Below are 26,833 nucleotides of genomic sequence, written 5' to 3' on the forward strand. Positions count from 1 at the left end.
TTTTACCTGAGCACTCCTAATCATATGTTCTGATACCCACTGCAATAAGAAGCTTCTTTGACCAAAGTTGAGAACAGCAGGAATATTTCCATTGCCAGAGCTAGGGATCAGCCTAAGGCATTGTTGGCTCATGCCACATCCATCTTGGGAGCAGGGCCTGGTCACTCCACACCTGCTTGGCTGTGTGGATGAGGCTCTGCAGGGATTGGGGACCCGGTCCTTCTCACCTGTCATGAAGACAATGTTACAGTTGATGTTTATCTCCATAGGGGTAAAGAGTATAGCTGCTTGCCCTCATGCTGCCTTCCAGTGATGGGCAGGCATCCAATGGCCTTGGTCTCAGTGAGGTCCTTAAAGTTCATGGGCACATGCTAGGTGTGGTGGCACAGGTCTTTAATGCCAGCACTCAGAAAGCAGAGGCAGGTGGATCTCTATGAGTCTGAGGCCAGCCTGGTCTACAAAGCGAGTTCCAGGACAGCCAGAGTGACACATAGAAGCCCTGTCTCAAAAAAAAAAAAAAAAAAAAAAAAGTCTTGGGCACAGACCTGACAGCCACACCAGTGTCTGTCCCTCTGTGCCATGTTTCCAGTCACATGGTGGCCCTGAATGGCCTTATTCTAGAAGACCTTTCTCTGCTCTGTGTAGGTGAGATAGGATATGTTCTCTCTTGCATCTGGCTGCATACAAGCACCAATATTGGAGGACACAGCCCTATTCATGAGATCAAGTGCTCTCTTAACTTGTGCCTGACAGATGAGTGTGTCAGCGCCAGGTCTAAGAACATGGACTTCCAGCCCAGATTGTGATCTCCCCATAATTGAGGCTATCACTGAGCCAAGAGTGCACCATCCAAAGCAAGTGGGGAAAGATGTGCTCTTCAAGGAGCCCAATTAGGCTGGAGACAGAGTCCATTCCTTCTCAGTCTATCACCCAGGAGAAGTCATCCGTGGGCTGCAGTTAGGAGTGGATGATTAGCTCACCCAAGCACAGGCCCAGTGACTTACTCAGTGTTCTATTGCTGTCAGGAGACACCACGACCATGGCAACTCTTATAAAAGAAAGCATTTAACTGGGGTTTGTTTACAGTTTCAGAAGTTGAGTTCACTACCCTCATGGCAGGGGCGTGGCAGCACGCAGGCAGACACGGTAGCTGAGAATTCTACATCCGGATCTGAAGGTAGCAGGAAGAGAGAGACTCTGGGCTTGGGATGGGCTTCTAAAACCTCAAAGCCCACCCTCAGTGGCACACTTGCTCCAACAAAGCCACACCTCCTAATCCTTTCAAATAGTGTCACTCCCTAGTGACCAAGCATTCAAATCTATGAGCCTATGGGGAGCATTCTTATCCAAACCACCCCACCCAGCTTGAGCAAGATATTCTTGACCCTAAAAGCCCCCAGGATTCTGGCATGACAGCTGCTTTCCAGGGCTGCAAGATGAGCTTTGCGGAGGCATCTCTGGAATGTCATTTCTGAAGGGCATTGGACAGTTTGATATAGATTCAGAAGTAGAGTGGCTCCAGGCCATATGAGAGACCTCCAAGGCATGCTACAAGTGGATGGGAATGATATCTATCACAGGATTCCAGCTGTTTACCTCCTTCTGCAGCCTGGGTAGATGTGACCATTCAGGTTGTTTTCCAGGATCCACACAGAGAGGATGTGCACCAGCTGTTCAGGAAACCCACCACAGTATCACAATTTCTGGGCTGCCACTGGGTGGGGACCTTCTGAACAAAAGGCACCTAGATCTCCTACGGAAGTCTGAGAAAGGTATGTGAGGACTGGTTGTCATGGGGCTGTAGCTGGTCATTTTCCAGGAGGCTCTTCTACCTGGAAATGACTTGGGTGCCATAGACAGTGTTCTCAAGAGGTCCCACCCTTTGAAGTACTCCTTCAGTGGAGAATAAACAATGGCCTTGGCAAGGTCATCCAGGGATCATTCCTTGTATTTCTTGGCTGAGTCTAGAAGATGCAGAAGTACTCATCCAGTGTGGAGGGTAGGTGCTACAGAGCCAGCACCTTGCTGAGATTGGATATGACACAGCTCATGGGAAAGGCTAACCACCATATGGTGCTGGTGCTGCACCTGCTGGGCCCTCTGGATGAACTGTTGCTCAATAAGCAGCTGTAGGTAGTATTCTAGCTCGTGGATGGGTGATGTTTGCAGCTTTGACACCAACTTCCACCCTATTGAGCCCTGGGTACTTGTCTTAGTAACTCCTATTGCTGTGAAGAGACACCATGGCCAAGGAACTCTTATAAAAGAAAGCATTTAATTGGAGTTTTGCTTACAGTTTCAGAGGTTGGTCCATTATTATCATGGTGGGGAGTGTGGCTGCATGAGTGGAGCTGGGAAAGCAGCTGAGAGCTTTACGTCCTGATCCTGATTTTGAAATCTCAAAGGCCATCTCCAGTGATACACTTGCTCCAACAAGGCCACATCTCCCAAATTCTTTCAAACATTTCTACTCCCTGGAGACTAAACATCCAAATACACGAGTCTATAGGGTCCATTCTTATTTAAACCACCATTTGCTTGTGACTGACTTGGCTGTAGTTGTTGTAGACATTGATCCTGACCTGTCAAGTCAATCACACTAATCTGACACAGCTTCTTTTTATTTAGTTCAGGACCACACACCATGGCAAGGCACCACCCACAGTTAAGATGTATATTTCTCTTCAGCTAAGCCAATCAATCCACAGATTTTCTCCCAAGAATGCCCAGAGGTTGTCTGCTAGGTGATTTTGGATTTAGTCATATTCACAATGTTAGCCATTTTAGCTGCACACAAGCCTATGACTAGAAACAATGGCAGCTGAAGTGCTCTGAGGAAAGCCAAGAGGCCGGAGGGTGATACAGACAGAGGTCTTGATAGTCTAGAGGAGCATGTTTGGATTTTATTCTGCAGGAAGGCATCTGTACAAACATACCTTCCAATGGTTGGTTGCCTCTAAATTAAACTTAAAATCAAGATGTCATCCAGATGGCTCAGGAGGTATGGAAGCCCTGGTGATCTTTGTGTAGGATCCCTGCCCCTGTCATTTAGAGAGGATATAGATGGAAGGTGGATTCTCAGAGACAAGACTCACCTGGCTAGAAGGATAAGCTAAACTTCAAATTGATTACAGTTTAGTTCTGATTCTCTGGGGGAGAGAGAGAGAGAGAGAGAGAGAGAGAGAGAGAGAGAGAGAGAGAGAGAGAAAGGAAGGAGGAAAGAAAGAAAAGAAAGAAAGAAAGAAAGAAAGAAAGAAAGAAAGAAAGAAAGAAAGGAAGGAAGGAAGGAAGGAAGGAAGAAAGGAAGAAAGAAAGATGTTAAGATCAATCCACGTGAGTCTATTTAATGGGTAATTGGGATTTACTAGGATATAAATTGGGGAAATACACTCACAAATAGAGAACTGAGTAAACAGCTGAAGTTGTCCTCTTTTCTGTCTGGGAGAAAATACACCTGGCCCGCCAGTGTCTGATCATGCCAAGAAAAATGTGACCCCTCTCTCTTTCCTTTTAAGAGGTCATGTGAGAAGGCAAGAAGCATTGCCTCTTTTGGGCTTTATAGCCCAAGGTCATGGGTGGAGCAGATACCATTACACTTACCCTTTTTGTCTAAATAAGAAAGTTCTAAACCTAATACAAACTATATACAGTAAGAATGATTATTAAGTATTGTCCAGGAGAAATAAAGAGTAATAACATAAACAAAAATGGAAATACAACCAATAAGAACATCATCAAACAAGAAACACATACTAAATGTCCAGAAATGTCCACACCATAGGTAGATGGCAAATTACAGAAATTACTCCAATAGCTATCCTATCTTGAAGAATCTAACTCTAGTACCTAATATGTTCTTAGCTAAGATATGAGAGGAATGTGACTGTAACTATGTAGTCTTCAACCTCATCAAAGACCTGAGAAGGAAAATAATATTCCTTGAGTAAACAGGAAGTGCAAGCAAGCAACTTCCAAAAAAAATTGCAAGAATTGACAGAGACAGCTGGCAGCTTGGACAGTCACCTAATGTTTCTCAGCACCATTGGGGCATCCATTTTTGGCTACAGGCCTAGAATATCTGACAGATCATTTTCAAAAGCAGGAATTTTAAAAGACCATCTTACCATGTCTTGGCAAAGTTCAGCAGTTGCTTTTCCTTGTGTCCTGCTCATCCAGGAAGGACAGTGTACATACTGTCAGCAGCCAAGGCAAGGGCAGTTCTTTGCTCAGCAGGCCAATTTTTTTTTTTTGCCAAGAACACAAACTTCCATGTAAGATGAATTGCTGAATGGTCTTATTAATAAAAACAAAAAACAAAAAAACCCAGAGCCAGATATTGGGGTGAAAGCCGAGAGATCAGAGGAACAGAACAAGCCACCGCCACAATTTCTTACCCTAGGAAATCCTCAGCCCAAGAGAGAGCTACTTGCTGTATATTCATGCCTATATCCTTTCTGTGTCCTGCCATCTCACTTCCTCTCTATGCCCAGCCACATCACTTCTTCATTCTGCCCAGCTCTATCACTTCCCGTCTGTCTGTACAGACCTCCAGACCTCTATGGTTAACTAGCGCTGGGAATAAAGACATGTGCCACCACACCTGGCTCTGTTCCCAGTGTGGCCTTGAACTCACAGAGATCTGGATGGATCTTTGCCTCCCAAATGCTAGAATTAAAGGCATGTGCTACCATTGCCTGCCCTCTATATTTAATATAGTGGCTGGCTTTTCTCTCTGATCTCCATGCAAGCTTTATTCATTAGAGCACAAATAAAATATCACCACACTTCCATTTGGAGAGTCTACAAAGTCCAATATTCTCTCAAGAATATATCGGTGCTGCCAGGAGCAATTGCATCTCGTGTCCACAGAATTCTAAGTTATCAAAATTTTTAAATGCTATATTCTCTAGGTCTATGAAGTGTTTGAAGATTACTTATCCATCTGACACACATTTCTGTATATCTGGAAAACCTGACTACATGACTATGATTATTACAAGCATGAGTGACTATAAATCTGTAGTTCTTAACAACATAAATAACTTGACTAAGGCTTCACATTATAAAAGTAAATAACCTGTGAACAGACACACAATACAGGAACAATGACCTCGAAGTTGTGACAATATACAAAATATCTTAATCAGAGGTAGAAATGTATAGTGCAATATGACAACAATATCCTTAATATGTATCAATATACAAAACACTCTAAACAGAGGTAGAATATACATACAGTATGACAAATATAATTTTACATTTGTATCAATATACAAAATATTTCAAACAGGAGTAGGAACATATGTACAATATGACAAATAGTTTTTATTTGTATCAATATACAAATTATCTTAAACAGAAATAGAAAAATAATTTTATATTTTTATCAATATATAAGATTCTATACCACTGCAAATTATCTAAAGCTGATAGTAACTGATTTAGTTTACAAGTAGATACAATAATCTACCTTATTATCCTATCCTATCTATTCCCCATTTCTTCTTTTCCAAAAGAGAATTCTGAGTCTAAACTTTATTGTTCCATCCCCCAACCTTATTACAACTTATAAGCAACTCCTAACAGATGACAATTGTCCATAACCCTGAGAAAACAAAACCTTTGGGAGAGGGGGCATCATTTTCTTAAAATTACTTCCTGTTGTCTAGAGGGCAGTGGTATCTCTGTGGGATGCTGTAAGAAAGCTAAAACAATGGTTAAGTCTCATAAGGAGCTGTAACATTAGCCAGTCTCAGAGCAATGGGTAAGATTTATCTGAAGTTCTGGCTAGAAGTATAATATGATGGACCATCTCATCTTGGAACTATCATGAAGATTTTGCACTCCAAAGCTGATCATAGAGTGGTGTTTATCAGCTGAATGGCATCATTATGGACTGGGAAGAGTCACTGTTATGGGGCCCCATCTTCCTTCTGGAAACTTCAGAGATTGCTACTGGGAAGACTTATTTTTTTCACTGAGGAAAACTTGAACATTATTAATATCAATTGTTAATATCCCACTTCTGACACCAAGTGCTGTGGGAATGGTCTTTCTGTATGCTGTGAATATGTGTTGTTACCATTGATTAATAAAGAAGCTGCTATGGCCTATGGCAAGGCAGAATAGAGCCAGTCAGGGAATCCAAGCATAAAGACAAGAAGAAGGTGGAGTCAGAGGATTAATTTAAGATATAAGAGCTAGCTAACAAGACGCCTGCCATGGCCATAATTTAAAAATAATATGAGCCTGTGTGTTTATTTGGGTCTGAGCGGGCACAGGACCAGTGGGTGAGAGAGATTTGTCCTGACAGTGGGCCAGGTGGGACACAGGAAAACTTATGGCTACAAAGACAGAAGCACAGGATAGCTTCAGGAGGGCCTGGATCAATACCCAACAGCCTCAAAGATTTATTCAAAAGGCTTTTAATAACATGCCAACGGGAGAGGCAGAAGTCTTCCCCTTGCAATATCAAAGCACACTGTATAGCTAAGTGTAGATCCTTCCAAACACATGGTAAACATACCCATGGTCAAATCATCTCCTTAATGCAGCCCTGCTGGGTAAAGCAAGCTCAGATTCTCTGACCCTGAGTGAGTTCGCACTAGGAAATCTCTGTGGGCCCCCATAAAACTTTAGACTCACAAATATAGGATAGATAGTAGAATATTTTCTTTAATATAAATAGACTAGATATTGTAACTGTAATTCTTGCTTGATAACTGTCTTGTTACATGTAATTTTACCATATTAAAATGAAAACCTTCCTTTTTGATTAGACAGAAAAGGGGAAGTGCTGTGGGATGTCTTTCTGCATGCTGTGAATATATGTTGTTTCCACTGGTTAATAAATAAACTGCTTTGGCCTATAGCAAGGCAGAATAGAGCCAGGTGGGGAATCCAAGCAGAGAGACAAGGAGAAGAAGGTGGAGTCAGAGGAGACACTGAACATTTCTGAGACAGCAAGATGTTATGGAACACGGGAAAGCCACAAACCATGTGGCAAAACATAGATTAATAGAAATGGGTTGAATTAAGGTGTAAGAGCTAGTTAGTGATAAGCCTGAGCCATAGGCCAAATAGTTTGTAATTATATAAGCTTCTGTATGTTTATTTGGGACTGAACAGTTGTGGGACACGGTGGTACAGAAACTTCCATCTATAGAAAAAAGAAAGAAAGAAAGAAAGAAAGAAAGAAAGAAAGAAAGAAAGAAAGAAAGAAAGAAAGAAAGGAAGGAAGGAAGGAAGGAAGGAAGGAAGGAAAAAAGAAAAGGAAATCCTGGGAAAGCAGATTTTTCTATCTTCCCAGATTTCCAGCTCAGCTTTTTAAATGAAGCAGTTTTGACACAGGTCACTAAGAATTTGACTTTTTTCTACTCCCCACCCCCACCCCACCCCCCGCTGCACCAGTATAGAAGACTTGAATATGGGGCATTTTGCACACATGGCACATCTGGAATCAAAACTATCTTTGACACTATTAATGATATTGAGCTTGTGACCCTGTACCATGGGTAATTATAGGCAACTTGAGAAGTCTAAAAACTAGAAGATTCTGGTCTATCTGCATGGAAAACATTGATGCTTTGTGGCTTCAGAACTGGCACAGGTATCCTGGATCTTAATTTGTATTCATTGCAGAATTGTTTGGCTTGCACTTGTTGTCAGGCATGTGCTAATATTCAGGAAGTTCCAGTGTCTACTTTATCTACCCTTCTCTTGCTCCTGGATCTTCCAAGAGAGGGGATCCTCCTTAACCATGCTGGGAACCCCAGTCAGCCCCATCTCCATGGGAAGTAAGGAAAGTAAGGAAAGAGGGAGTAAGGTTCAGCCTCTGATGGAGAAAGAAGTTTGGGTCATATATGGCTAAATGAGGATTACTCCCAGGAGAACCCAGGTGGAAGCTCATGCTTCCACCATTAAGCCAAGAGACAATGCAAATTGGACCCTAAAGAGCTGATCATCTTCTCCAGAAGTAAGGGTGGGTGAGGTCAGAATCGCCACTCCATAATCCTGGGAAAGGTTCGTGAGGAAGGTGCTCCTCTGCTCTATTGTTTCCTCATCCCACTCTGGGCTCTTGGCCCATGAGCTGTGAATAGTTCAGTGTAGGCACATAGACAGAGGCTGTCTGGGGGAAGGAAGACTTGCTCACGTTCCTCTCTGTTTCTTGAGCTGCTCTAGCACGTAGGCAAATCCAAATGAGTCCTGAAAATTTCCAGTATAGAGGAAAGAAGGGATACCAAGCTTGCTTTGAGTTTGAGGTTGAAAGTGCATGAAGTACAAGCAGACACTGCTATGAGTTGAGATAAGAGGACAAGTTCTTTCTGTGTAGGAAAACTTTACTGGGTGCTGTCACTCCTTTGGGGGCAGGGCTGCTTCAGCGATTCAGCCAGAACTCACATGGCTACTTCTACGGTGGTAGGACAAATGCTCCTCCACGGCATACTCCTTCCCCTAGCTTTGGCTCTCCTGTGTCCCTGCTGTTTGTGCAAAACTGATGGGTGAGTGGGGAAGAAAATGGTAAGAGTGCTGGACTGTGAGGCTGTGGGTATGGCTCAGTGGTACAAGACTTGCCTGATATACACAAGGCCCTGGATTACATCCCCTTCACTACATCAGTCAGTCCATGAAGTAAAGGGAACTTAAGGGTTTTCATTCCATGTGCATCTAGCACTAAGATGGATAGACCAGGGGAGCTTGTGTGAATTTGCAGCAGCCAACGGCAGATACTAGATGGGCTGCTGCCAGTAACAGCAAGCGGAAAAGAAGGATCAGCCTCCTTGGGTTGGGGCTAGAGATGAGGGCTGCATAATGTACACTCTTTCTTCCCAGCATCTCCAGGCTCACTTTTCTCTAATTGAGATAGACTATCCTTTCCCTCCATGCTGCCTGCTCTTATTTATGCTCCACCACACCCTGGGCACCCCTTCTTCTGTTTTTGTTTTTTACTTTCCAGTTACTGTGACATAAATAAACTAAGGGAAAAGAGCAGTCCATGTTGTCTAGATTGTGGGTATATGTGGCAAATTATTCACCTTGAGCATTTACCATGCTTGCTTACAGATTATAAATTTGAGTGAAAAAAAATAGTCAAAAGAAACATTTACTCTAGGTTTTTGTCTGTTTGTTTTTGTCTGTTTTTTAAGTAGTGGATCTTACAAGGTTAGGGATTCATTAAGGTCACAGGGTATAAAAGAGTCAAATCAGTAAGATCAAATAATCCAATCCGGTACCCACATCCACATCAGTAGACAAGCAACTAAATCTCCAGAGGATGCTTTGGAGATGGAGACAAGATCTGGAAGGCAGTAGTTAAAAGTGCCTGGGTGTTGTAGCTGTCCTGGGTAATCAGCAACTATAAGCACACCAGAGACTGCCACACAGACACTATTAAAGCCAAAAAGAAAGAATTGTTGGCCAGTGGCACTTGCCCAAATCATGCAGCCCTGAGCCCTTTGTCCTTAACGCACAAAAACCACATCCTGGTTGTCACACTTCAGTTAGCAAGAAGCAGAACTACAGAAGCCAAAAAGCAAGGTTAGTACAGTTCCTGGATCTATGGACTAGGTCTTTGATGGATTAGGTCTTTGTTCCCATGTTGGCAGGTGTTGGGATCTATGTGCTGGGTTTTAAGGTCTGGAGCCTTGTTATATATACAACCATACTTGGAGGCTACACTAGTGTTGTCAAATGGATTAAAGGGAGAACATTTCCCTCCTTACTCTCCATGATCAGCTAGTTTCCAGGATACTCAAAATGTCTGTAACTGTACAGAATCAGCCATGGAGATCCATAGAATAGAGATAAACACAGCTCCAGTTCCCAGCCAAGTTGACACAATACTTCACAATACAGCCTCTTTATCTCTGTTTCTATTATTAGGTTCATTCTATGTAGCTTTAAAAAAGATTACAAGACCTTCCCAGAACCAAGAAGAAAAACAGAAGATACAAACACTGCAATCAGATGCTCATGTGACAGATTTTAGAATTACCAGCCAGTGATTCCACACGCCCCACACACAATATATCCTGATTAGAGTTTCCCTCCTACCCCTTCCAGTTCCTTCCTACCTCCTCTCCCATCCAGATCCACTCCCCTTCTGTCTCTCAATAGAAAAGAACAGGCTTCTAAGAGATAAAAACAAAATATAGCAAAATAGAGTAAGATAAAACAAGAACCATTACATTGAAGTTGGAAAGGGCAAATCAAAAGAAGGAAAATAGCCCCAAGAGAATCAGAGACCCACTCGTTCACATACTCAGGAGTTCCATAAAAGTACTAAACTGAAAGCTATAGTATGTACACAGAGGATGTAGTGAAGACCCATGCGGACTCTGTGCTCATTGCTTCCATTTCTGTGACTTCATAAAAACTTTGTTTGTTCAGTTGATTTAGAAGGCTGCCTTCTTGTTCTGGTGTCCTCCATTCTCGCTGGCACGCACATTCCTTTTGCCTCCTCTTCTGTGGGGTTCCCTGAGCTCTAAGGGGAGGGATTGGATGGAAATATCCTATTTAAAGCTGTGTGATCCAAGATCTCGCGGTCTCTGTAATGTCTGGCTATGAATCTCTGTATTGGTTCCCATCTGTTACAGGAGGAAGCTTCTCTAATGACGGTTTGAGCAAGGCATCAACCTATGAGTATAGCAGAATATCCTTTTGTTACCTTTTTTTAAAGTATTTGATTTTTACCCTAGTCTTTGGGCTATCTAGTCTCTGGGTCTTGGTCAACCAAGCAGTGTCAGGCACAGGTTCCCTCTCCCGGAGTGGGCCTTAAGTCAGATCAGACATTGGTTGGCTACTCCCACAGTTCTGTACCACAACTGCCCTAGCATATTTTGCAGTCTGGACAGATTGTAGATCAAAGGTTTTGTGGCTGAGTTGGTCTTTCTGTTTTCCTTTCAGTAGCCTGCAGAGTACCAAGGACACTAGAACATGGGGGTGAAGGGTCTAGGTAGGCACCAGGTCTACTTCTCCATGTTCAATGAGTTGTGTAGGTGTTGTCCTCAGCAATGGGGCCTTACTGTCAGTTTTTTGGGAGCAACCTATAGTCTTGGCAACAGTTGGGTTGTTTGGGGAGTCCCACGGTACCCCTTTGGCCAACAACTCAATTGGATGTAACCCAGTTCCAGTACTGAAAGCTTCATTTGGTGACAAGAGATGGCCAGTGCCAGCCAGTGATATTTAAAAAATTGTGATGTATACATTAAGGGGACCAATGAAAAAGTAACATGCACAAACAGATGACAAAGCAGTCAGAGAGATGGAAACTCTAACAATCAGAAGTAATGCTAACTAAAGAAAACCACTGACAGAGGGCCACCGAGACGGCTCAGCTGATAAAGAAAGCATTGCTGCCAAGCCCGATGCTCCTGAGTTCAGTTTCCAGAACTTATTGTAGAAGAGAAAAGTGACCCCTGAATGTTGTTCTCCTACTTCCACACATCGGGTGTGGTATGCATGCCCTCCCCACATCATGCAAACACATACACACAATAATAATGAAATTATTTTTTTTTCTTGGTTTTTCGAGACAGGGTTTCTCTGTGTAGTTTTGCACCTTTCCTGGAACTCACTCTGTAGACCAGGCTGGCCTCGAACTCACAGAGATCCACCTGCCTCTGTCTCCCGAGTGCTGGGATTAAAGGCGTGCGCCACCGCCACCGCCGCCGCCGCCGCCGCCGCCGCCGCCGCCACCGCCACCACTACCCAGCTGAAATTAATTTAATAATAAATAAAAATAACTAAAGATTTTAAAACCCAATGACACAGTAAAGGTGTTTTCCATGGGTTCAGCATCTCAGACGCGGCTATAGTAAGATCTGTGGAATGTATTCTTGGGGAGAGAGAGGCCTCACTATGTAGTCTAAACTGGCTACAAACTTGCTTGTAATAGTGGTTGGCCTTGAACTTCCAATCCTCTTGTTTTTGCTAGAGCATAGAAGTCCTCCACCACAGGAGTCCTCCACCACACCCTGCCAGTGGAACAATCTTAAAGCAGGTACTATTTATACAGTGGGAAGAGAGCAGAGCAGAAGGGGTGCTCAAAACACCAGCTGAGGATTTCGAGAACTATCGGCAGATGTCAAAGCACAGACCCGAGAAGCACATGAAACACAAAACAAGACAAATACCAAAAAAGTTATACCTAAGCACATTTTTAATCTGCAGAAAAATCAAAGACAAACAAACAAACAAACACAAAACAAAAACCTTGCAAAGAAGCCAGAGGAGTGAGTCAAAATCTTACCTGTAAGGAAACAATGATACAAATTGCAGATTTCTCCCGAGTGACCACCCAGGTAGGTAGACAGGTTAACTGTTCTCTACATCTCCAGTATTCTGACAGTTTGTGGTGACAGTACCTGGGATGATTGTGTGCCCAGCCACCCTGCTGGTCACATGGTGGATCTCTTTAAAATTGCATCTCCTTTCTCTCTGAAACACTTTCTCATGCTTTTCCTCTGGTAATTCCTTCCCTGCCTGCTCTATCTGGAGCTAGTGTCTGGATGCTGACTTTCCTACACTGGCTCTCTAACAGTCACACCATTTCTACCCTGTTTTTGCATTCAGTTTTTTTTTCTTCATTTAACTAACACAATAATATGCTGTATCAATAGAATAAGAGAAACCAAGCCCAACATAAACATCTCCCTGGAGCGTAAAGGCATTTTAGAAGCACACCAACCTCTCCTGATACAAGACCCAACAATAAAAGTTCAGCAAAGCAGACTAATAGGAAACCTGTCTGGCCTGATAAAGACACCCATAGAGAGCTCACACCCTTCCTCAGATTCAGGGATGAAGGACTGGATCCTTTCTACTAAGACCAGCAACAGGCAAGGATGATGTTCTTAGCACCTCTAGTCAATGTTGTCTGGAAGCTTCCAGCCAGGGCAATCAGGCAAGAAAGGGAAATAGAGTAATCAGGATTGGAAAGGAAGAAGTAGAACTCTCAATTTTCAAAAGCCTATGATCTTTTATGTAGTAAATTCTATTAATCCACTTGTCAAATAAGTTATGCAAAGTTGCAGGATTAGAAGAATTGATTGCAGTTTTCTAAGTTAGCAGTGAACAATCTAAACATGAACCTGACACCAATTCCATTTACTATAGCTACAAAGAGCAGAATATTTTAGAAATTAAGAGAAAGCAAGTGCAAATTTGTACTCTTCAAACTATAAGGCATTGTTAAAAGAACATTTTAAAGATCTAAATAAACTAGTTATGGTGACACACATTTGTAATCCCAGCAGTTGAAAGGCTGGGGCAGGGGGATTATGAAGCTCAACACACTAACCTGAACTACATACATATCAGGACCTGTTTCAAAACTAAACTAAACAAAACTAAACTAAACTAAACTAAACTAAACTAAACTAAATTAAACTAATGATATAGGTAAACAGATAAACATGCTTGCCATTTAAGACTGACAACCTCAGTTTCACACATACCCACACTAATAATAAATAATTAAACAAAAACACATAAAGAAGTGGAAATATTTCATATATCATAGATCCAAAGACTATTTATTTATTGATGTAAGATTTTTACACTCAGAGTGGCTAGACTAGCTTCAAACTGTGGCCATTCTCTTGCTTTGACCCTGGGAGTATACACTACCAGGTGTGGTGAGTTAATATTAGTGAGATAAAAATAATTCCTAAATAATTCCTAAACTCTTATCAAAATCTCAGATGCTTTCTGTTGTTCTTGTAGCAGAAATTGAGAAAGGATCCTACAATTTGTCTAGAAACTCAAGGAACTAGATAGCCATCAAAAGGAATGGAGTCTATGACATCCTGAATTTGAGCACAGTATGCAGATGAAAGCAAAGAACACAGAGTGTTTGAGTGTTTATGTGAAATATGCAGACTAGGCAGGTCTACAGAGATGGAGGGCAGATTAGTGGTTTCCTAGGCTGTGTTTGAAGCAAATGAGGAACTTCACTGCTAACGGATCTGAGGTTCTTTTTGTGGTGAGGAAGATGTTCCAAAATAGACTGTGTTTGATGGGTACACAACTCGATTGAAAAAGTGTATTCAGTTGTACACTTGGAATGAATGGATTGAGTCATGCATGGATTATATTTAGATAAAGTTGCTTTTTAAAGGAATTTAAGACAGTCCATAGGAAAAAAAATCACTTGAAAGTGGTGCAAAGGGGCTGGAAAGAGAGTTCAGTGGTTAAAAATACAGGCTGCTCTTCTAGAGGTCCTGGGTTTGAGTTCCAGCATTCATGTGGTTTGCTCACAACCATTTGTAACTCCAGTTCTCAGGGATCCAACGCCTCTCTGGCTTCTATGGGCATCATACACATGGAGTGCACAGACTTATAGCCAGGTAAAACATCCATACATATAAAATATTTTTAAACAGAAAAAAATCAAATTTTTTCTTTTAAAATTAAAATTATTACTTCATATGTTAATCACTAAAAAATCCTGATGGGAATCACTTTCAATTAATGAAGTATTCTGTTTCTTTTGCTTTTCTGCTGTTTCTCCCTATACATTTCTTGAAATTATTACTCTTTTTATTGTTGTTTGTTTTTGAGATAGGGGCTTGCTATGTATCCCTGACTTATACTTGACTTATACTTATACCTGAATTATACGTAGTATAGGGCCCAGGTGGGCCTTGAATTTGTGGCCATGCTTCTGTCTCAGCCTCCTGAGTACTGGGACTGTCGTTCAACTTATCATTTCCAAACACCGAGTGCATGTTTTCCAATATTTTGTGGTCCAAAGCTAGTGTACTTTACATGTGGACTCCTCTGAAATAAATTCAGAATGCCCCAGTTGTGTGAACTATCTTTCTCTCCACTTCCCTCTCTCTCTCCATTCCACCCTCCCCTTTCCCCTTCTCTCCCATGTTGTCTTGTTAGAGTTTCTGTTAGCATTCAGGCATCCGTACTGGCCTACCCTTAGGGTCCTGACAGGGTACATCCTCAGCGGCAGCAACCAATAGCACCCCCTGTGCACATTCGCTACTCTTTCCTTAGAAAAGGCGGGCCTTGCCCACCTCTCATGGTTTTCTCTTTCTCTTCCTTCACTCTTGTCTCCAGGGACTGGTCTCTGTCCCCTTCTCTCCCCTCCCCTTAATAAATCTCCCACGTGGGCTCTGTTGTATGGTTTGACTCCTTTATGCCACTTTAAAAATACAACAGTTTCTATTGCTGCCATGAAACACCATGACCAAAGAAAGCAAGTTAGAGAGGAAAGGGGTTATTGGGCTTACATTTCCACACTGTAGTCCATCACTGAGGAAGCCAGGACAGGAACTCAAACAGGGCAGGAATCTGGAGGGAGGAGCTGATGCAGAGGCTGTGGAGGGGTAACTGCTTCCTGGCTTTCTCCTCATGGCTTGCCCAGCTTGCTTTCTTACAGAACCCAGGACCACCAACCCAGGGATGGCACCACCCACAATGGGCTGTGCCCTCCCCCATCAATCACTAATTAAGAAAATGCCCTCCAGGCCTGCCTACAACTCTATCTTTTGGAGGCATTCTCAACTGAGGTTCCCTCCTCTGATGACTCTAATTTGTGTCAAGTTGACATAAACTAGACAATACACATGTCTCCATTCTCCTCCTCTTTCTTCCCCATCCTCTCTCCAAATGGATTTCCTCTTGAATTTTTGAAGGCATAAGGATAAGAATTCAATATTTTCTTAGGCTATAAAGCATCCAGAAATAATTGTGACTATTTTTCGTTTTGTATCAGGCTTTTCTTTCTTCTCCTCTTCCCCTTCACTACATATTGTCTCTATGTCAACAAGATAAGGAATCTAAAGAACGTATGCAATTTGGTCCTTGTGACATGACTGTTTACCACCTTCCATAAGAAAGGCAGAGGGTCTAGCTTCTCCTATATCTTTAGGAGATACATAAATAGTAATTTTCAAGAGAACTTAAATTAAAAGCACTTCTTTCTTTTGATATGGCCTTGCTGTGTAGTCAGACTGGTCGCAAACTCTATATTAGTGTCTCAGCCTCACCAGTGCTGATATTACAAGCATGTAACACTACACTTGAATAAAAGAATTGCTTTCTATTATTACTCAAGCTTATTTATCTGTGTTTTTCTAGTATTTATGTGGTATATGAGTTTGGCTGAATATATATTTATAGTATATCTCACAAATTAATCCTCTAAGTGAAGGATGTATAGGTTATACTAAAACTATTTAGTCAGAGCATATGTGTTTATACATACAAACATACATAATACATACATACACAGACCACACACACACACACAGAGTCTCTCTATATAGCCCTTGCTGTCCTGGAGCTTGCTATGTAGAACAGGCTGGCCTTGAACTTACAGAGTTCTGCCTGCCTCTGCCTCCCAAGGGCTGGGATTAAATGTATACCATGCCTGACAAAGTGCATGTTTTTAAATTTAATAGCTGAATAGTTTTTAAAATATCACATTATTTTAACTATAATCTGGGAGTATTTTTGTATCAAATTCTGTAAGTGCATGCATGGACTGAAATTAGATAAGTCAACACCACCATGAATTTCAACTTGAGCACTTTTAGAAATTCTCCTATGGGGTTCAATTACTATTTATGTTGGATTCTAAATTCTAAAATGAGCAGTCATTTTCCTGACTGTCAGTTCAAACGCTGACACCAAGTAGCTACAGACTCAATGTTTAGACAGGCAGAAGGAAATGGAGAAGTGAGGCAATTATCTGCATCTCCCTCCCACACAGTTTTTGAAAACAGCAGAGCAAAGAGCTAGTTGTCTGTGCCAGTTGAGTTCTGTTTCCTCTGCCTGGGATGTGTAAGTAATTGCAGAGTTCTTTGTGTACTTTAGCCTGTGTTCTGAACTTCACATTTGACTTCAGCTGTTCAGAAGTCTTTTGTGCTCGTGAAATAAACATGAGGATTGCCTTGGCCAAATCCAGCTGTGAAGATCCACAGCCATTGTCAAGCTTGAGCTCAGAACATTTTAAGGATAATTTCATCGGTGGCATTTTAATGATCATCAGTAGAGACATCATAATAATATGGTCTTACATAAATATAGAAATTAATCTTTTAAAAAAAAATGTGGCATCAAGATCTGAAGTTGGGATGGGGGTGCACGTTCCCAAGGCTTGAAGGAGGCTTAAAGTATATTAACGGCGGCTGTACCATTTAGTTACACAGCTAGTCTCCAAGACTTATATGTGTGTTATGTGTACATAGATGTGCATGCACAGAAGCGGGGGTGGGGGTGGGGAGTTAGATAGACATCAGGCATCTTCCTCAATTGCTTTCACATTACTTTTTGAGACAGGATCTCCTATTGGTCTGGAACTTACCTAATTAGCTTAGCTTGGCTAGTCAGAAATCCCAAGGATCCACCTATCTCTGCCTCCCCAGCTCTGGGATTATAGTGGCACAGTGCCCCGTCCATCTTTTTTTTTTTTTAATTTATTTTTACTTTATGTGCATTGGTGTTTTGCCTGCATGCATGTCTGTGTGAGGGTGTCAGATCTTGAAGTTGCAGACAGTTGTGAGCTGCAGTGTAGGTGCTGGGAACTGAATCTGGATCCTCTGGAAGAGCAGTCAGTGCTCCTAACTGCTGAGCCATCTCTCCAGCCCCCCATCCAGCTTTTTATGTGGGTGATGGGGACTTGAATTCAGGGTTTCATGCTTATGTGACAAACATTTTATGGACTGAGCCATCTTCTTAGCCAAGTCCTAACTTTTTTTTTTTTTTTTTTGGTTTTTCGAGGCAGGGTTTCTCTGTGTAGCTTTGCGCCTTTCCTGGGACTCACTTGGTAGCCTAGGCTGGCCTCGAACTCACAGAGATCCGCCTGCCTCTGCCTCCCGAGTGCTGGGATTAAAGGCATGCGCCACAACCGCCCGGCCAAGTCCTAACTTTTTAAAGTGCCAAACTTTGCACAATTTTGGGATCCCACACAATTTCTAAATATGTTGCCATGCAAACTTGAAGACATAGTTTTACTAATTATGCTATAGTGTTTTGTTGTTGTTGTTTTGTTTTTAAGGTGTTTTGTTTTTCCAAGACAGAGTTTCTCTATGCACCCCTGGCTGGCCTGGAACTTGCTCTGTAGATCAGGCTACCCTCGAATTCACAGAGATCCACATGCCTCTGCCTCCCAAGTGCTGGGATTAAAGGTGTCCACCACGACTGCCCACAAATCCTTCTAAAGTGTTAATCATTGAATATCTGTGACTTGTATTTTAGTGTGAGCTTTTGTTTAATGGCCCTGCCCTGCTAGATGCCTTGGAAACAATAAGAGTTTCACATTTCAACTTAGGAGAAGTTGATTTTTATCACTAAGAGGTAAGTTGCAAAACCATGTTAACATTCTCTTCCAAAGTAAGACTATCAAGTAAAAGAAGGGGAGACCATACTCTTCAGTGTTTTTATAATGTTTAAATTCTTAAATAACAGTTGAACAACTGTGTAAAGAATGTCAGCCAGGGAAGGTATCTGCACTCAACTCTTACCCATTCTGACCTAGCAACAGATGGAGAAAGTGAGCTTGGATCAGAAATGACCTTTAATGTCTTTTCCATTGAATGGAAAGTATGTGCTTGTCAAACTGCCATATAAATATTTGTATTTATTATTTATGTCCATAGACTAGTACTGCTGTCAGTTTTGGTTAGAGGAGCTTCTATATTCAGTGGGAGGTAGTCACTGCAGAGACTCACGACTGGTCCAAGTCCTGAGAATAAATGACTACTGAATGCTTGACCCTCAGTAGGACAGACAGTATCACCTGCTCCAAGGCCAGGGGAACAGAAAACATTGCAGAAGAGCAAGTGGAAAAAACGCAGGAGACCTAGAAAAGGGAGTTATCTTTTGGAAGGCTGTCTTTCAGACATGACAGGACGTGGTCATTTCATATTGAACTCTCAGCGGCTGTGACTACCTGCATAAGATCTTCACGAAACCAGGTGCTTCAGCTGGTTGTAGATAGGGGAGGGGCTTACAAGGCCCCAAGACTCACTGAGAATTTGCAGGCAGTTGATGGTTGCTAGGGAGAAGGGATTCACTAGCTGTCCTTCCTACTTTCCACTTTAGGCAATTGGCTCTTCATGTTTATTGATGAAGAGGGAGAGGCTGTTTCCAGTGGTGTGGCCACAGCTAAGTTGTCCATGTGCCTGTAAGTAACTCCTCCTTCATGTTCACCCCCCCACCCAATGGCATGAAAAGAGAAGGAGAACTAGTTTGGAAGAGAAAACAGATCAGCACGTGTGAGAGCGGGGCAAGAGAGAGTAGTCAGGTATAAATATGATCAAAATAAGTTGTATACACACATGAAAATGTAATAATGAAACCTACTGTTTTTGCATAATTAATATATGCTAATAAAATCAGAACTCTTTGCCAGGTGGTGGTGGCACACATCTTTAATCCCAGCACTCTGGGAGGCAGAGGCAGATGCATCTCTGTGAGTTCGAGGCCAGCCTGAGCTACAGTGTGAGTTCCAGGAAAGGCTCCAAAGCCACACAGAGAAACCCTGTCTCAAAAAGCAAAGCAAAACAAACAAACAAACAAACAAATAAACAAACAAACAAAAACTCAGAACTCTTCAAACAGCCTTCTAGAAATTAAGGCTTTGGGCAGGTGAGATGGCTGAATGGGCAAAGAGCTTGTTGCCAAGCTGATGACCAGTCCCTGGGATCCACAGGATGGAAGGGGAGGATCAAATCCTGTAAGTTTTCCTTAGACGTCCACACATGTGTTGGGGCACACTGGCTCCTGCTCACCCAAATAAATAAAGTATAATTTATAAACATTTTTTAAAAGAAAGTTAAGATTTCTAAAGATTTTCCACCATCCACTAGAAGGGATGTACACAGAGGCACTATTTAAATATGCAAATGTCACTTCCATAATTTCTTTTTACTGTGTGAGTGAGAGTGCAGTCCCTCAAGATGGCAAATTGTGCGGTGGAGTTCCCCGCATTTGAGTAGCACACGGGGCAGCACGTCCCAGATGCAATGGAAAAGCCTCACTGAGAAGGTGACATCATGATCATGGTGTCACCTCTGCAAGGTAGGCCACTCTCACACTGTCATCACATTGAAGTGTCTGCATGCCCAGGTTAACATTTCATCCCAAGGATCACTTCCAGGGTCGTTGATCAAGTTCCTTCCCCCCATCACTCCTTAGTTGCTATTAATAGTCCTCCGTATGGCCACCCCTCTTCTTTCCCTCATCACACTTCTGATGCCATCTAAATGGTGATGACAGACTAGACTTCATAAGCTTTTTATAATAAAAACAAGCAAACAACGAACTTACTGACTAAATTGCTGTTGGATTAAGTTAACATGTCCTGTTTCATCCAGGAGGAAATATTTGCATCACTTTAAAGACCTACACCAAATTATCTTTGAAGCATTGAAGGCGAGGCTGGGAAGACGGCTCAATCAGTAAAGGGCTTACCATGAAAACATGAGAACCCAAGTTCAGATCTCCAGCATATACATAAATGCCGGCAGACATGGCTGCCTGCCTGTTGTCCTGATACTCAGGAGGTGGAGACAGGGGTATGACTTTTGGCTTTAGCAAGTAAAACTCCTTTAAAGGATTAATTAACTTTAAAATAAAAGACAGTTTACCGTAGTCTAGGTGGGCCGCAGACTTGAGCTCTGTAGCTGATGAAGACAGTGAGCTTTGGATCCTTTGGTCTGTAACTCCTCAAGTACAGGGATAACAAGTGCACACCACCAGGCTTGGTTCTAATCATCCATTTATTTGTTGTACATGTATGCAGTGTTGATTTGGTCCCATTGTATGGCAGGTCCTGCTGAAGTTATCCCATTTTTCCCTAGAAATAGTGTACAAAATACTGTACTTCTTAATAAGCTTGCTTGGCATAAGGCATAGTTTATGCAGGGCCTCCAGACCCGAAACTTCTCATCTTCTCATCCCCTGATCCTCTCTCTCAGAACCTTATTACTGAACAACAACCTGCTGGTCCAGGTCTATACAACATATTTCAATCATATCCATCTCAATATCCTTCTAATTATTTTTAAATTTATACTGTAGATATTAAAGTGTGTGTGTGTGTGTGTGTGTGTGTGTGTGTGTGTGTGCATGTACTCTTATGAGCATGGGTGCCCATGGAGGCCAGAGGTGTCAAATCCACAGGATCTGGAGTTACAGGCAGTTTTGAGTGGCTGACAGAAGCTGGGAACCACACTCTGGTCCTTTAGAAAAGCATTACATACTCTGAACTACTAAGACATCTCTATGGCCCCCTGATTAATTTTTAAAATGATTTATCATTTTGCCCAGAATACAGTTTGTATTATGAAGTTTGTCTCCTAAATTCATCATGATCTTTCAAAAATAGCTTTAAAAGAAATTGTTTTTATTCTTGCTCAGTATTTTTTATCTCTAGGAATGATGTAGGTTGAAGGTAGTTAAAAATTACACTTATTTATTTATATGTGAGCAGATGTGCATGCAGCAGCACCACAGCACACGTATGGAACTCAGAGGACAGCTCCATTCACCATGTCTATCCAGAGAGCCAACTGTGATTGCCAGGCTTGGCAGCAAACACCCTTCCTTATTCACTGAGCTTTCTCACCAGCCCTAGTTTGTATTTTTAAATAGAATTTTGTGTTCCCAACAATTTAGCACACCACCACAGCGAAAGTGAGCACTCATTCTATGTCAAATAACTTTTGTTCAAGGGAATAAGGCTGGTAACAGTGAGTGAAATGTAGTTTAGACTTGCATGTTCTACTAGAACCTCCAAATTTGTGCAAAATGTCAACCTTATTAGGTCTTAATCTCTAGGAATTGTGTGCCCCAGAAAGCATTTTTAAAAGCTTCCATGAATGGTTCTTAAACATTATCTTGCAAATGTTCTTTTAAATTTACATTATTAGAGCATTAAAAGTCATATCTAGGGTGCTACAGGGATAGCATAGTGGTAGAATTTAGACTCTTAGCTTGCAAGAGGCTCTGAGTTCCCCAGCATCCACCCCCAAATCTTTTTTTGTTTGTTTGTTTGTTTTTGTTTTTGAGACAGGGTTTCTCTGTGTAGCTTTAGAGCCTTTCCTGGAACTTTCTCTGTAGACCAGACTGGCCTCGAACTCATAGAGATCTGCCTACCTCTGCCTCCTGAGTGCTGGGATTAAAGGCATGGGCCACCACTGCCTAGCTTATCCCCCAAATCTTTAACCACATCTACAAAATGCTTCTTGTTTCTGTAGCTGCTTATGCCTAGATATAGAGAAGCAGTTTCTACTGATAACTCACTACTAACTATACCACCTAACCCCACTTGATTTCTGTGTTCAGATGATTGCATTATGTCAGTGCCAATCAGCCACAGCTGTTGGATGCAGACTAGTGCCTCTTGACACAACACAGACGAATTGCTTTCCCCTACATTTTATAGAAAGTGATTTTGTGGTGTGCTTCTTTGGTTTCCCTACATTTTTTTCTAATGTCTCCTGTGGTGCTAGGAAGGCAATGTTCTGCGTTTACTTTGCAGGGGAGAAGGATTGCTTGGTGGGTAGTTACTCTGCTCAAGATTCTCTAGAGTTCTTCTCAGGTGAGCCGTTTTCCTTCAAGTGCCGAAGTGACAGAAGACAGCCTCCCTAGGTCAGCCTGCCCTACTGTAGCCGCCATCTCTAGAGACAGCAGAATCTACACTTTGCATTACTGAAGCACCCTTCAGGCACATTAAAAACTTGAAGGACAATTTGCAATGAAATTTTCTCATCTCTTTTCTCACAAATAGACTGCTATGCTAAATGACAGAGGTACTGTTTTCTTATGGTTATTTGAGGTTGTGGGAACACAGTGGGCGTGTCTTGAAATATGTAGTTCTTTCTCATTTAGGAGGTCCCCAGATTTTCTCTACCAATAGAAAAACAAAAATCTGTGACAAATCTTCAGCTTTCTAACAGCTACAGAATGTGTTTCTAAAGGTCTCATGACAGGCGCTGAGATGGACCCCTTGTCTGTTCACCTCCAGCCTATGAAATGGGTGCTAACTTCAGCAAGTATTTATATTTGCCTGTTAGGAGCCAGACTCTGTGTTTAGTTCCCAAAGCTGGCAACCCGGAACCCTCTCAATTATCTCAAGAAATCTTTACATTTTTCCCACAATTGAATCATCAAATTAATTTTAAAAAGCATTACATATTTAAAAAACTAAGTTGTGTTCTGCCTGCATAGAAGAGATGGCAGATGTTCTTAAATTTCCAGGCTCTGGGATGTCAAAATCCCCAGGTGACTGAATGTCACGTGTTCATTTAGATATCTAGATGATCTTTACAAAGTTCTAATGCACAGCATATATATCCTGAAACCATATTACCTTGAAAAGACCTGAACCATACTAGAATAAAGTCATAAATAAATGAACACAACAGGGGTTTGGAGAGATAGTTCAACAGTTAAGACACTGGCTTGCTCTTCCAGAGGACTCCAGTCCAAATCCCAGTACCCACATGGTAACTACAACCATCTGTAACTCCAGTTTCTGGAAATTGGATGCCCTCTTCTGGCCTCTCAGGCACAAGCAACCCATGTGGTATGCACAGATGTACATGCAGGCAAAATACCCAGGCACATCAAAACAAACAAAACAAAACAAAAAACAACCAACCAACCAACCAACGAACAAAACCAAAATCAAACAAACCCATTGTCCTTAGCTTTCACTAGGTAATTGCTAAAAATTTCCCCCTAAGGTCATTTGCTTTATGACATTATAATTCATTTCCAGATTAAAGGGACCAACCTCCCCCTACACACACACACACACACACACACACACACACACACACACACACACACACAAAATGGGGCCATAAAGGAAAAAAAAAGAGGAAACAAAGATGGCAGGGGCTGCAGAGGAGCTCCAAGGAGTCTGACGTGGTGGAGGCAAAGGGGGTCTCTGAAGGGTGATGTGGTGGAGGTAAAGGAATCTTCATGGCCTGCTACAGCTCTAGAACAACTAAGGAAAAAAAAAAAGAAGCAAGTCTTATGGGAAGATGCTTTTAAAAAGTGGACTCACAAAACTGGAAAGAAAGATGGCTGAACAGAGCTGAGCAGTGGAGAATGATGAACCTATATCCTTCAACACCAAACCTTGCACAAAGCTTGTGCCAGATGAGCTATGGTGAGATGTGCTGAGGCCTAGATCTCCCACAGAGACTGGTCATTACTAAATAGGAATGACCCTGGGCCCACCAGCCAGTTCCCGGCATGGAGCCACCATGGCTGAGGCCTGTGCTGCTTGCCCTGCTGGGAGACAGAGAGTACAGAGCAGCAAGGCTGCCTGCAGGCTACAAGCACAAAGGTCCAGCCCAGTGAGGCTCAGAGCAGCAGTCAGCAAGGGCGGGAGGTGTGTGGCAGCCAGGAGCTCACCCAGAACCTGACCCTGGATGCCCTACCTTGTCACAACATCATCCTCATTCTGGGCAACAGCAGGATATCCGCCATGAGTCTCAGCAACAGTCCAGTATTTATGGTGCTTCAGAAACCGGAGGCCTTGAACCAGACCAACGACTCTTTGAAATGAATACTGGCATGTAAAGATGTTTGGGCAATCACATATACTATGTCACACACTGCAGTTTCTAATGCCACTATGATGGACTAACGGATGTTCAGTGGAGAGAAGACGAGTTTTCAACAGTGGTGAAATGGAGGAATGGAGTGGTGTGAGCATGGTGGAGAGAGGCAGAGCCAGAGACTCGAAGATTGACAGGTATGAGAGAATCGACAGGGAACGTGTTCCTGTTGAGTAGAGCCCATAGAACGGTGTGTAGCATCCTGGAGCTTACACAGACTCAGCACACACACACACACACACACACACACACACACACTCCCCCCACACACACCCATACACACACACATACCCATACACACACACACACACACACACATACACACACATCCATACACACACACACCCATACACACACACACACACACCCATACACATACACACACACACACCCATACACATACACACACACACACCCATACACATACACACACTCCCATACACACACACCCATACACATACATACACACACACTCCCATACACACACACCCATACACATACACATACACACACACACTCCCATACACACACACACACACATCCATACATATACACATGCACACATACACACTCCCATATACTGCCCAGCCACATGATCACCCTGATTCTGAACAACAACAGGATGTCCCAGATGAAGAACAGTTCATTTTCTGGACGGCATCTATTGGAAAAACCTCTATGGTTCATGCTGCCCCTGGAGGCCACTTTGGTATCTGTGGTCTGCTGCTTCAGGCCATGATGAAGCCTGAGGTTCATATGGATGTCCCTGGTCTTAATAGCAGTTAGGGGAGTGTTGATATTTGTGGCCTGAGTTACCACAGAAGGCCATTTGGATGTTGGAGATCTGTGCCTGAGGCCGTGCTGATGTCCGTGGGCTGTGCTGCCACCAGGGGCCGTGCTGATATGAGTGACCTTTGTATCCATTTGGATCCATGTTGGTGTCTGTGGGCCATGCTGCCATTGAGAGCAATGTCTGCGTCTGTGGTACCACTACAGTGGTAGCTATGTTGGAGTCTGTGGCCCGTGTTACCATGGTGCTGCTGCCTGAAGCCAAGTTGATGACCATGGGACTTGCTGCCACTTGGGGTCGTGCTGATGTGAGTGGCCTAGGTTACCACCTGAGGCTACGTTGATGTCCGTGGTCTGTACTGCCACCAGAGACCAATGCTGAGGTCTGCGGCAAGTGCTGTCGCCAGAGACCGTGTGGATGTCAGTGGTGCATGCTGTCTCCAGAAACCACGCTGAAGTCCATGATCTTTGCTCTCACTGTACAGGGCAAGGAAACTACTTTTGACATGATCTTTATGACTGCAGACTCACAGTTGAGAAAGAGGAACATAGAAGGCTTCTGTGACAATCCTACCCTCACCCCATGCCCCCAAACAAAAAAGCAACAGCCTAGGCAGAAATCCTTCGAAGCAAACTTTTTAAAAAAAATTGTCATGAAGATGTTGAAGTGTAGCTCTCCACAAATGATGGCCTCTGGTGGAGGTGTGGGTGGGGGAAGGACTCAGTTTCCTTTAAGGACTGGCCACCAGGAGTTTGACCATGCTCCAGTGAGTATCTTCTTCTTCTTCTTCTTCTTCTTCTTCTTCTTCTTCTTCTTCTTCTTCTTCTTCTTCTTCTTCTTCTTCTTCTTCTTCCTCTTCCTCTTCCTCTTCCTCTTCCTCCTCCTCCTCCTCCTCCTCCTCCTCCTCCTCCTCCTCTTCTTCTTCTTCTTCTTCTTCTTCTTCTTCTTCCTCTTCTGGTGTGTGTGTGTGGCCACAAGGGTGGGGGAGCAGGCCTGGGAGGCCTGGGAAGTGAGCGCGATTGGGGTTTATGATGTGAAGTTCCCAAATAATCAATACAAATATTATGTAAAAAGAACTGAAAAAAATCGAAAATTTTAAATCTAGCCTGGTTTACATAGAGTTCTAGGCTGTAGGACTAGAGTGAGATCTTACTTCAAATATACCAAAAAAGAAAGTTAAAAGGGAGAGAGGGAGGGAAGGAGGGAGGGAGGGAGGGAGGGAGGGAGGGAGGGAGGGAGGGAGGGAGGGAAGAAGGAGGAAGGAGGCTTGAAGGTCTTTATTTTTAATTTTTTCTTTTATTGAAAATAGCTTATTTTCTCATACAATATATCCTGATTGCTGGGCAGTGGTGGCACACACCTTTAGTCCCAGCACTTGGGAGACAGAGCCAGGTGGATCTCTGTGAGTTCAAGGCCAGCCTGGTCTACAGAGCGAGATCCAGGACAG

At 42.7% G+C, this 26,833-nt stretch overlaps 1 pseudogene; it reads right to left on the bottom strand.

Moving 5' to 3' along the window:
* Positions 1–161: 161 nt before the first annotated feature.
* Positions 162–25,662, bottom strand: LOC131902793 (tuftelin-interacting protein 11-like; annotated as a pseudogene).
* Between the last annotated feature and the right edge of the window lie 1,171 nt (positions 25,663–26,833).

Source organism: Peromyscus eremicus, chromosome 1 (assembly GCF_949786415.1).
Source record: "Peromyscus eremicus chromosome 1, PerEre_H2_v1, whole genome shotgun sequence".
In the NCBI taxonomy this organism is placed as follows: domain Eukaryota; kingdom Metazoa; phylum Chordata; class Mammalia; order Rodentia; family Cricetidae; genus Peromyscus; species Peromyscus eremicus.